The 13157-nt window shown below is 43.1% G+C and overlaps 1 long non-coding RNA gene across 2 annotated transcripts; it reads right to left on the bottom strand.

Annotated features, from left to right (window-relative positions):
* Window positions 1-2384: 2384 nt before the first annotated feature.
* On the bottom strand, window positions 2385-10009 carry LOC140686338 (uncharacterized). Of its 2 annotated transcripts, XR_012060073.1 has the most exons (3): window positions 9685-10009; window positions 8818-8897; window positions 2385-2869 (listed from the first exon to the last, which is right to left on the bottom strand). It is a non-coding gene; the product is annotated as an uncharacterized lncRNA (long non-coding RNA). The 2 variants fall into 2 exon arrangements; XR_012060072.1 differs by lacking the exon at window positions 8818-8897.
* Between the last annotated feature and the right edge of the window lie 3148 nt (window positions 10010-13157).

Here is a 13157-nt window from a genome sequence, read left to right as displayed (position 1 = left end):
TTTCCAGGTCGGGGATGAGTCATCCTACAGGTAAGATGTTTAAGAAAACCCTTAGAGATGCCTTGACAAGGCTTCTTAGAAGAGAAAAGCAAGACCCTTTGGCTTAATCCAGAAAGGCAGAGTAAAGCGGCAGCCTAGGAGACAGAATGATTGGGGGGGTGGGAGGAGCTGGGAGAGGGGAGACAGGGTTCTAAAGCAGGGATGTCTGACCTTGAGTTTATAGAGTGCCCCCACCACACACAACCCCAGCCTTCAGTGACACGTGTCAGTGGTGCTTCAGGGGACAGAAGGAAGGGGGAGGGGAGCACTCCCCCATCGTCACAGGGGGGTAATTACAGGACCTGTCTCACAGGGTTTTGTGACAACCCAATGGGTTAATAGAAATAAAGCACTTAGAAAATGGCCTGGTCCAGAAAAAGTGTTCCATTCATTTTCTTTCACCATCACATCAACTCTTCAAAGTGAATATTATTATCCCCCGTTTACAGATAAAGAAAACTAAGGCTGGGAATCAGCACCCCAGACTCATGTGAAGGGCCCTGGGGGCTCAGAGGAGAGGGAAGAGCCACACCGCCCTGAGAGCTTCTGTTTCTATTTGGACCGCTGAGGAATGGAAACTCCAATAAAGGCTTTTCCAATTCAAAAGGGCAGAGGAAACCCTGGGGGAAGGAAGGTGGGAAAGGAAGGGACTGGTCAGGGCAAGCTTGGTTGGAGGAACCACACCTTGAAAGTCCCAATCAGGGTTTGTGATTCTGTGGAGAATAAAAAAAAAACATTAAGAGCTCAGAGGCAGGGAGATGCTTCTGTTATATTTGCATCCTCCATCCTTTAGCCCTGCCTTAGACGGTACTGGTTACAGAAGGAAAAAAAAAAATTGCTCTGGGCCAGAGCAGGTTAAAGGACCCATTTATCCAGAGCCTCAACTGTAGACTGATCTCCAAGTGAAGAATGCATTCCCCATCCCGCTCTGCCCAGGTGGAAAGAGGTTTCTGCCCACCTCCGTCTCCATCATTAAAGATAAACATATAAAGGCAGAGTTAAAGCCAGTGGTCCTCAATGTTGGGGGCACATTAGAATCCCCTGGGGTGTCCCACCTCCACCTCAATTCAGTCTGAATCTCTAGGGGTGGTGCCCAGGCATCAGTAGGTTTTAAAGTGCCCCGCCACCCCTACCCCCACTGCTGTATTGATGAGCACCAAAATGAGTTTAAAGCTGTTTCTTCATTTAGGACAAAAAAAAAAAAAAGGAGAGAAGTGGCCAGAGCCTCTCTCCAGGCAAGGAACAGAGAGCAAGAAAGAGCTGGCTTCTTCTTGTGATCTTGGTCCAAACCTCTTTTTCTCTTGCTGAGGGATTCTCCCAGCAACCTCCAAGCAACCAGCCAAGAGACACTGCCCTGAATTTTTGGTCCACAGCTACAGAACAAAGAACTCTTTGAAGTTTGTAATAAGAGGCTGCTCAGCTCTCTGGCCCCTGGGCTAGGAAGATCTAGAGCGGGAATCCGGGCTGCCCCATCTAGAACACAGCGAGCCTCAGAGCAGGCCTGGAGGCCTCCAAAGGCAGCATGCATGCTGCTTCCTGCCCGCGCTGCCCCAACCCGAAGAGAAGGCTCAGCAAAGCGAGATGCTGCAGGGGGTGAACGCCAGCCGCTAGCCCCACAAGGCCCCTGCGCTGTGCTAGTTTCCCAGGCAGGGAGCCACGCCCCCCAGTTGTACCTCTCCCTTCACTGGAGGGAAAGCAGCTTGCCTTTGACTGATTGGTGGGACTGTCTCTGTTTGTCAATGCTGAGATCTCCCAAGCCTCCAGCTGCCAAACTTTATTCCTTGGGGATGTTATCTCAAACTGGCAGAAACTTGGCTTGTCTGAAGGGTCCAGAACCCCCTTGTGCTGGGGGCTCTAGAGGAACGGAAGTGAGTACTTGAAACGGACTTGGGTCACATGAATGAGGTGAGGGGTGGAGGAGGCCTTTTCACTCTCTCCAGGAGATGCTGAGTGGCAGTCAAGAAAAGTTGACTTCTCTGAGCCCTAGTGTGGGACACTGCCAGTCTTGCCTTCTCGCTCCGGCTCTGTGAATGGCTCACTCTTAACTGGGCCCTCTGTGTTTGTCTTTATACAAGTTCATGTCAATTCAGAGTCACACTGCCTGAACCTTACGCCTCCCACCTCCCCTGCTCTTTCAGGGTCCCCACCTCCTGCCCGTGCCCTAGTCCTTCCACGGGAGTGGTTCTGTCTGATGACTTCCCAGAACCATGCTGCAGGAATGTTTCCTCTCCTCTTGTTCAGCATCTCATAGCCTTGGATGCTGCTGACCACACAATTTAGCTGTAGTTGTAGGGTTAAAATGACGATCTCTCTGTAGACAGACAGACAGACAGACAGACACCACACAGCACTTAAAGCATGTTTGTCCTTTCTTCCCATTTCTGCTCCCTCTCCTGAGAGTTCACACTGTTAGGTGTACCCGGGAGCCGGTGCTGTGCGGTCGAGCAGCTGGAGAGGGCTACAGGGGAGAAGGGGACTGGAGAGGACAAATCACTGGTTTGAGGCCCGATGGAAGTCACCATCCCTGACCTTCTTGGACTGCCATCTGTGAAGACCACCATCCCGGGGCTGGAGAGAGACAGTGAGGTCGTTCCCTCTTCATCTTCCCATGGAAGTAGCGTGACCAGAAGCTGGAAGGGGTAGCTCTTGAGATGGAAGTGACTTCTAATGCCCCAGTTTTCCCAGCAGCTGCCTTAATAAGGAGGCAATCTTTCTTTTTCTCTGTCCTTTGAAGATTTGGGTTTAATTTACGAGGGAGCTGATACCCTGATTGTTTCGTTTTAAGGATGTATAGTCCTGGAGGAAAACACCAACTAAGAAAATGGGATACCTAAAAAAGGCAGACAAAGGAAAGAGACGAAATGGCAACATTTATAGTTTTTTTTTAATTTGGTAAGAGAAACAGAAAAAAAATTAGTGAATTGTTATGAGCTCAGGTGGGGAAGCATTTCTAAACATACACATCTGAAGTACATGTAATGGAGGGAGAAAAAGATTTGAATACTTTTTCTAAATGTAAAATTTTTCTCTGTGAAAGAAAACAATTTCTATAGGTATAAGGAAAAATGTTCTGTATAGCACAGGGAACCATATTCAACATCTTGTAGCCTATGGTGAAGAAGAATATGAGAACGAATGTATGTATGTTCCTATGTGACTGAAGTATTGTGCCGTACACCAGAAATTGACACAACTTTGTAAACTGACAGTACTTCAATAAAAATAAATGAAAAAAATACATTATTTCAAAATTCAAAAAAAAGAAAACTGTACAATCATATAGATTGAAAAACAAAATATTTGAACACATATGAAAAAGTAAATGTCTTTAATATATAAAGACCTCTTAAAAATTAATAAGAAAAAAAAGTAAAATCCCAGTTTGGAAAAAAGTTCATGAACATGAATATGTAATTTACAAATGAAGACATGCAAATGTAAAAAGTATATCTTATCGAGTAATAAAATAAATACAAACCAAAATAACAGTGAAATTGGGGGGTATAGCTCAAGTGGTAGAGTGCATGCTTAGCATGCACAAGGTCCTGAGTTCAATCCCCAGTACTGCCTCTAAAAACAAACAAACAAACCTAATTACCTCTCCACTCCCCCCACCAAAAAAACTAATGAAAAAACCAAACTAAAATAACAATGAAATTATATTTTTTTAACTTAAATATCTAACGTTGGTAGGGGTATGAGAAACAGGGACTCTGATTCAAAGCTACTGAAAATATAAAGTGATACAGCATTTCTGGGGCCAGCTTCCTAATATGAATTAAACTTTTCATATCCTTTTATTTAGCCACTCTCACTTTTAGCAATGCCTCTTAAGAAAATAAATTAAGGGAGAGGAGAGGGTATAGCTCAGCAGAAGAGTGCGTGCTTAGCATGCAAAAGGTCCTGGGTTCAATCCCCAGTACCTCCATCAAAATCAATAAATAAATAAATAAAAACCTAATTACCTCCTTCCCAAAAAAATAAAAAAAATTTTAAAAAGAATATAAATTAAGAAAAAAAGATTTGCATATAAAGATGTTAATCACAGAGTTCTTCATGATGACTTTAAAATTGAGAACAACCTAAGTGTCTGAAAATAAGAAATTGGTTTAATATAGTTTAGCATAAATATATTGGACAGAAAATTATACTGCCAATAAAAATCATATTTTCAAGGACTATTTAGGGATACACAAATATGCTCACAATATAATATTAAGTTAAAAAAAGGAGCATGTCATATACTTTGTATGGCTTCAAAGGTAAATATGATTTGAAAAAAAAACAACAACCTAAGGAGGTTGGGAAGCCATGTCTATCCCGGAGCCAAGCACATGGCCAGATCACTAGAAGATCCATCTGGACCCTATACCCACTCCTTTGACAGGGGAGGTGGGGTCCTATGATTGACAGCTTACCAGAATCACATGGAGTGAGGCAAGGAAATTCCCCAGGGGAGGCACTGCAAGGTGACAAATAAATCCATCATGTCCACAACTGAGGACACTGATTGCAGTGATGATGGCAGTGGTGGAGGGTAGGAGCAAAGGGGCATTGAATGGATGCCATCAGCCAAGTTGGGATTCCCAGTGGCAGTTTAAGCATGTGCTTAGACAGCCACCTACAAAGCAGGGTACCATCAGCTAATTTTTAAATGCTTCCCAAAAGCTTTGAAATGGGGAAAGAAATTATTGACTTCTATGTATTTACTTTGTAGTTTAGTGTGCACTTTCATATGTTTCTCTTTTGAATACAATATGGTGGGGTGAGGAGCGGGGCATTGTCTGGCCCTCGTTATCACTCTGTGTCACCCCCCAGACGTCTGGGCGGGGTCTGATCTCCAGCCCACCCAGAGGAGAGGCATGACTGCAGGAGTGTGGTCCCTCCTGCCTGGGGCACTGAAGGGTGGAACCAGATGAAGTTAGGAAAGCACAAACCCCAGAGGACAAAGTAGGGAGAGGGAGACCGACGGGGAGCCTGGGGCTCTGAGGAAACCCAAGGGATTCCCTGAAGTGTACCTCCATGTCTTCAGGGTGGCTTTTATGCCAAACCCCACCTGGTCCTGATGTGCTGGCAGCATTAAAGTGGTAGAGATATAAACCCAATCATGTTGATAATTACATGAGACATAAATGCTCCAAACACTCAAATTAAAAGGCAGAGGTTATCACCAAAATGGATTAAAAAAAAAGACCCAACTATTTGTAAAGTGTATAAGAAACACTGTAGTACACCAGAAATTAACACAACATTGTAAACTGACTAAACTTCAATTAAAAAAAAAAAAAAGGAACACACTTTAAGTATAAAGACACAGATAGGTTAAAGATAAAAGGATGGGAAAAGATACAACATGCATAAGAAAGCTGGATATATTAGTATCAGACAAAATAAACTTGAGAACGAGGAATATTATCAGGGATAAAGAGGAACAGTTCTTAATGATTTAAGAGTCAATTTATCAAGAAGACATAGAATCAAAATGTGTATGCACCTAAAACAGAGCTTCAATATGAGTAACACTGAAATCGGCAGGACTAAAGGAGAAATAAAAGATAGCCATAATTATACCTAGAGATTTTTAAACCTCTTTTCTCAGAATTGATCCAGCAAACAGACAGAAAATCAGTGAAGCAATAGAAGACTTGAACAACACTGCGAACCAAATTGACCTCACTGACGTTAATAAAACACCCTGTTCAGCATACACATTATTTTCAAATGCACGTGGAGCATTTATCAAGACAGACCATTTGTTATACCATTAAGACAGCAATCAATACATGTAAAGGGATTGGAAACATAGGTTGTATTTGCTGACAACAACAGAACTGAATGAAAAAAAAAGAGAAAAATCTCCAGAAAATCCTGAAATACTGGGAAATTAAACAGCATACCTCTAAATAGCACATGAATCCAAAAAGAAAAGTCAAATAAGACTTCTTAATTTCTTTTAAAGAAACTAGAAAATATTTTGGACTGAAAAAGAAAACCCAACATATCAAGATTTGGAGGGTGCACTTAAGGCAATGCTTAAATGCAAATGGTCGCTTTAAATGATTATAATTGAAAAGAAGGAAGATCTGAAAATCAACTGTTTAAGCTTCTAGCTTAAGAAACTGTTAAAAAAAAAGCAAATTAAGCAGAAAAAAAGACGTAGTGAAAATTGGGGCAGAAATCAAAGAAATAGAAAATAGATCTACAATAGAAAAGCTTAATGAAGTGAAAAGCGAATTCTTAGAAAATATCAATGAAATTGTAAACCTCTTGCTAGACTAATCAAGGGGGAAGAAAAGAGAACACACAGATTACCATTATCAGGAACACGAAAGACGCACATCATGACGAATCCTATAGAGAATGAAAAGAGAGTAAGGAAGTATCAATTTCCTGAATTCAACAATTTAGATAAAATGAACAAATTATTTGAAGAACAAAGATTACCAATACTGACCCAAGAAAAAATAGGAAATCAGAAACAGCTTTAGTCCATTAAAGATATTAAATTTTTAATTTAAAATTTCCCCCCGAAGAAAACTCCAGGCCACATGGATGCACTGGTCAATTCAATCAAACATGAATGAAAAAAAAGATTTATGTCAGTTGTTCATGAATTATTTCAGGAAATAGAGGAGACGTTACCACTTCTCAACTCATTCCATAAGGCTAATCGTTGCCTGATAGCAAAACCAAAGGGATTGCAAAGAATGAAAACCATAAACCAGTATTTCTCATGGATGTGGATGTAAAATTACTTAACAAAATATTAGCAATTCACTCAGCAATAATTGAAATAGATAATACATCATGACTGAGCTGGCTTCTACTAGGATGATTTAACATTTTAAAAACCAACTAATGTAAATTATCATATTAACACAACAAAGGGGGGAAATCATATGGTCAAATCGATAGATGTAGAAAAAGTATTTGACAAAGTAAAACTTACATTCATGATAAAAATTCAGAGGAAATGGGAAGAGAAGGGACCATATTCGGTCTGAGATAGACTATCTACCACAAACCTACCACCAGCATCAAACTTAATACTGAGGGACTGAAATTTTCCACAAAAGATTGGAAAGGAGCAAGCATATTCGATCTCATAACCTTTATTTCACATTTTGCAGCACATCCTCATCAGTGCCTAAAATGATTGTGAACCTAGAAAATCTTTAGGAAACTATTTCTAAAAAGCTAACAGAACTAAGTGAATTCCGCAAGGGCACATGATATGAGGTCGAAATAAAAAATCAGTTCTATATCTATACACGATCAAAGAACAAACTGAAAACAATATTTTTAAATGCCATTTGTAATAGCATTAAAAAAACATGAAATACTTAGAAGTAAATTTAACAAAATATGTCCACTGAAAACAACAAAACATTACAGAGATAAATTAAAGAAGACCTCAAGATATGCTGTGTTCATGGGCTGCAAGACTCAGTTTTGTCAAAATACTCGTTTTACCCAAACTGATCTATGGATTCAACTCAGTACCAATCAAAATCTCAGAGTTTTGGGGGTAGAAATTGACAAGCTGACATTATAAAGCTACAGGAATCAAGACAGTGTGGTATTGATATTAAAGAAAGACAGAGTTATCAATGCAACAGACTAGAGCCCAAAAATAGACCAGCATATCTGTGGTCTATTGATTTGAAATGAGCATGTTGGAAAAATTCAGCAAGAAAAAGATAGCTTTGGAACAGCTGGATATCTATATGAGAAAAAAAATGAATCTTCAATCTAAATTTACACTATCGACAGAAATTAACCCAAAATCAACCACAGAGCTAAACTTTGTAAAAACTATAAACCATCATAAATTTTGGAGGAAAAATAGGAAAAGGTCTTTTTGACATTGGCATAGGCAAAGATATTTTTAGGAAAAGCACAAAATGCACTATCAAAAAAAAATGGATAGATGTGACTTCGTCAAAATTAAAAATATCTACTCATCAAAGACACCACTGAAGAACTGAAAAGAAAGCCACCAACTGGTAGAAAACATCTGAATACAAACATCTGACAAAGGATTTGTAATCGAAATATACGAAGAACTCTGATAACTCAATAATAAGAAAACAAATAACCTAATTTTAAAAATAGGTAAAAGATATGATCAGGTATTTCCCCAAAGAAGCTATGTTAGTAACCAATAAACACACAAAAAGGTGATTAACACCATTAGTTGTCAGAGAAATGCAGTGGGATACACTACACAGGCACTGGGAGACGTAGAATTAAAAAGACTGATCGTTCCAAATGGAAGAGAGGGTGTGAAGCAACCAGAAAACTCTCACCCATTTTCATACGTTCTTAGTGGAAATATAAAATGACCAAAAAAAAAAAAAAAAACTACACACAACATTGTAAAATGACTATAACTCAATAAAAAAATAAACAAATAAAATAAAAATAGATAAAATAAAATAAAATGACCAGATGACCAGACCACTTTTGAAAACAGTTTGGCAGTTTCCTCTGTGGTTAAAAACATACTTACATACAACCCAATGATTTCACTCCTTGCTTAAGGGAAAATTTATCTTCACACAACGTAGAAATGGATATTCAACGGAGACTTATTCATAAGGTCCCCACAGTGAAAACAGCTCAAATGTCCATCAGCAGGTGAATGGATAAACAAGTTATGGTTCATCCAAAGAGTGGATTAATACTCAGCAGTCAAAAGGAACAGGCTAGACACACAACAGGGATAAATCTCCAAAACCATCCTGCGCAAAACAAGCAGACACAAAGGGTACATACCGTGTGATTCATTTTTCTGAAATTCTGGACTTCTCAACTGTGGATGATTTTGCTCTGCCCCCAGGGACATTTGGAAATATCTGGAAACATTTTTGGTTTGTCACAAGCTGGTATATGCTACTGGCACCTAGTGAACAGAGACTAGGGGCTCTGCTCAACCTCTTAAAATGCACAGTTCAGCCCCCGGGCAAAGAATTACCTGACCAAAATGCCCAAAGCCAAGGTCGAGAAACCCAGCCTAAACGAACCTATCATGGCAGAAGGTAGATTGGTGATTGCTGTTGGCTGGGGGCGGTAGGAAAGTGAGGGTCGTCCTCAAAGGAGGACAAGAGTGAAGAAAATGTTTTATATCTTGATTGTAGCAAAAAGAAGTGTTTTATTTTGTGCAAATTATGCTTCAATAAAATTGATTAAAAAAATGACTCAATGCTACCTTGAAATACTTTTTCTCAGCCATCAGGTAACTAAAAGTGCATGGTTCTAATGGTAAATCACCTGAGCAAATCTCTCAGTACTGAAGATATTCTCTTTACTGGATGGGACCTGAGATACAGCAGTTGGAAAGCGCCTCCCATCCTACAAAGTTGAATCTAAGTTTTCTAATTAGAATTCAAGAAGGGCACAACCAGGAGTGGAGCAAGAACAAAGAAGTCCTCTGGTCAACTGATAGTATTATCATGTTCTATTATTACACACACACATCGGCATGTCAATGGACCCATACACACATCCACTTGCACACATGCCGTTCGTACGGTGCCTGACATCAGAAACATCGTGTTAACAGCCTTTGTCCCAGCCCCACATTCTTTATGCTTTTATCTCTACATCCACAGATGTTTTAATAAAACCAAAAGACTCTTTAACCTTTTAGCTGGGGCACAGGCTTTTGGGAAGGAGGCATGATGAAGACAAGGCAGCTTCTACAGTGAGCATCTCCGAATCTGTCACGCTGGCGCCCTTTGCCGTGGCGTCCTGGAGCTAGCTCACACTGGCCTGTGAGAGCTGACCTCAGGTTCTGGTTTGAAACTGACCGTGGTGGGGTCCTTTACACCACGGAAACTGGCAAGTGCCACGAATCACGGCTTATTCCCCGGAGTGGTGGTGGATCAGTGTTTGCCAGCACAGCACTGCCTCTGACTCAGAGAGAAGTGAAATTCATACCGAAAGGAGAACACTCGTGGGTGTGAACATGGCCGTTGTGGTTTGGAATTTATGATCTTTCCTCTTATGTCATAAAGACAGTTGCAACTGCCCTGAAGATCCATTTTCCTGTAAGACAGAGGAGGGGGTGGGACTGAGAGTGGGGAGAGCCTGGATAACATTCCATATCGTGATTTAAAGGATAATTGTAGTTGGTAGCATAGGGGCTTCTGGTTACACAAAACATCACGTTTTTTGTTTTTTTGTTTTTTTTTTTAAGAAAACCTGTTCTTTATACTGGAATAAAGCTGGATGGCAGAATATAGCTGTGTGAGATGTTGGCCATGTCCTCAAAGGAAGGGCAGAGAAGCCCTAATTTGGGGACAGTCTGGCCACAGCCTCTGTTCCGTGTGCCTTTGGATGGTTCACGTTCCTGCAATCCGCTGGAAAAGACAGGATTGCTCGAGGGGCCCCAAGGTGAGCCCCAGGCAGAGCTGAAACATCCTGCACCTTGACCCCCTCCCTGCGGGCAAGGCCAAGTGGGAAGAGGGGACCATTTCCCAAAGAGCAGAGGGTCTGGGGAGCTGTGGCTCTGCCCTGAGCTGTCTCTAGCTTTCTGGGTACCAGCCTGGCCCATGAAGTTCATTCCCTCCAGGCACTGGGAAACAATGAATGAGACCAATCAGATGGGATCCCAAGTCCAGTTCGGTCAATATCAGCAAAATGGAAGCGTTGGAGCAGGGAGCCAGAGTCCTGCGGCTTGAGGGCCCTCTTGGAATTTATTTAAATTATCTTTATGTTGTGATGTCTATTTTTTCCTCATCAAGGAACAGTGTGGGGTCAGGACAAGGTACTGGCCCATGTCCCTGGGCTAGGAGATCAGACCTGGAAAGCTGAAGACATTCCCTGAGCCCCTTCTGAGGACAGATGCTGGCGACAGCTCCCCTCCATCAAGCTGGGACACAAGGACGGATGGAGAGAGGTGGAGACCCCCACACTCAGCAGCCCTGCTGGGCCACAGGGGCCAGAGCTGAGAGTCTAGGCCGCCCCCACCCCTCACCCGTGAAGAAAGAACCCTGGCTCCTAGGGCTCCCGTGGGACCTGGGGTGGGGCGCTGGGGAGTCATCAGCTCAGTCCCCATCCTCCCAGCAGAACAAGGGGCAGGGCGACTTGCTCCCCTGGGTAAAACTGGGGGAGGAGACCACCCCTTCTCCCTGCTGCCATCCCCCTCTGATAGTGGGATTTAAAGAAAAGGAAAGAAACAAAGAAAGAAAAAAAAGCAAGCACAAAAGAGTTGGGGGGAGGTCGGTGGGGAGAGGGGGAGACCCTAGGTAGAAATCAATGAAGCCTTTAAATCTTCTACACCAAAAAAAGTCTGCATTTCTCTGTTGTCTTTGGGAACCCGCTGAATGGCTGGGAAACTGTTTTTAATAAACAAGAGTTCAAACGCTGAGGCTCCGTAGCCAACAGTCACGCCTTAAACTCTAAACTTTACATGAAAACTCTCCCAGTCCCTTTGAACTCGCCTTCCCTCTCCGGCGAGCATTCCAGTGTTTATGCATTTTTCGAGATTGCTGGCAGGATCACGGGGCGCTTTGAATACTTTCCCTCTCTTTAGCAATCGCCTGCCTTCAGAACCCATTAATGCCCCACTCAGCAACATCAAGGTATTGCTTTGAAGTCCCTTCTGGCTACAGGCCTCTCACACTCTTTGGTTACTGTGCAATCAAATAATTAAATGGATTCTCAGGGCAAAAAAAAAAAATCATTCTTTTCCTTGGTAATTAAACACTCCAGGTTGGACAGGAGTGCCGGGTTGCCAAGGGAGTGAGGATCTATAAAGACTCCGAGCCCAGAAGACTTTGCTCGGCCCCCAGGGGAGAAAAATAATAACAAGCAGTCAGCTTGGTTCTCACTTCCCTTCTGTGCCGGCAGCTTCCCTGGGCCCCGGGCTCTCCCGGCTCAGCACCGCCCTTCCAGGGTTGGGGAGAGGGTATCCCTGCCATGAGGGTCCCCTTTGGGGGTGGGGGATGACCGGAGTTGTGGGAGGGGCGTCTGTTGGCCAAAATTAGCCCGTGAGAGATTGTAGGTGCTGGAGGGCAGGGACCAGGGCTCGCCCCAAACTCCGTGTGATTATGCCCCTAATTTGACTGGGAGAGGGAGAGAGAAAGAGGAGGGGGAGAGGGTGGAGGGGATGGGGAGAGAAAAGGGGAAACGTGGGGATGAGAAAGAAGAGGAAGAGATCAAAAAGAGGCAAGGGAAGATGGAAAGGGGAGAAGGGAGAGGGGAGAGGGGAAGCAGGGCAGGATGTGCTGAAGGAAGCTGCTGCCTCTCCGTCATCCGTCTTCCACACCCCCCACCAGGGTTAGCTTCTCCCAGAACAATCGACACCCACCTTCATTTGGGGTAGAGACCCAGTCTGGAAGACCCCAAGGCACCCTTCACCACCAGCTCCTCTTCTTTCCCACCCGCTGGCCTTGCCCAAAGCTGTTCCCTCTCCCAGGATTCTCCTGATCAATTCCGAGGACCCTATACCACGTGGCCTGGAAGTGACCTCCCTCTGGGGAGGTCAAGCGGAGGTGCCCTCCTTTGGGTCGCCAGACAAGCATTACTCAGGCAACTTCTGACACTGAATTATAAAATGCCAGAAGTGGGGGGTCCTCTAGGGCAGGGACCACGTCTTCATCGTCCGTATCCCCACCTCCACCCCCAGCACTGGCACATGGTGTTTCTCAGGAGGTGTTGCTGATGCTGGCAATGAGGCTGTTCAGCAGGGAAGAGCCAGACGGGCTCAGGTCCAAGGAGTCACTTTTTTAAAAAGGCCATTATGTACCCAAGTCGTTGGTTGTAAGTATCTAAACATGGCATCCCCTATAACTTGAAGTTGGGGTGTCTCTTCATGACTCCATCCTGTTTCTCAAAGTGGCCAGTTTCCCCTCTCAAGCCTCTCTCTCCCCATGTGTTGTATGTTCCTGGTCTTGAGAACCTAACCACCCACTCCTGGGACAGGAGTTGCATTATTAGTCAGAATTCTTTAGATTGAGTATAACAAAACCCAAGTCAGGGGGAGGGGATAGCTCAGTGGTGGAGCGCGTGCTTCGCATGCACGTGGTCCTGGGTTCGATCCTCAGCAGCTCCATTAAAAAAAATAATAATAAATGAATGAAGGAATGGATAAAAAAAATAAACCTAATTGC

Source organism: Vicugna pacos, chromosome 16 (genome assembly GCF_048564905.1).
Source record: "Vicugna pacos chromosome 16, VicPac4, whole genome shotgun sequence".
NCBI classification, from domain to species: domain Eukaryota; kingdom Metazoa; phylum Chordata; class Mammalia; order Artiodactyla; family Camelidae; genus Vicugna; species Vicugna pacos.
This window is presented reverse-complemented; position numbering and strand designations above follow the sequence as displayed.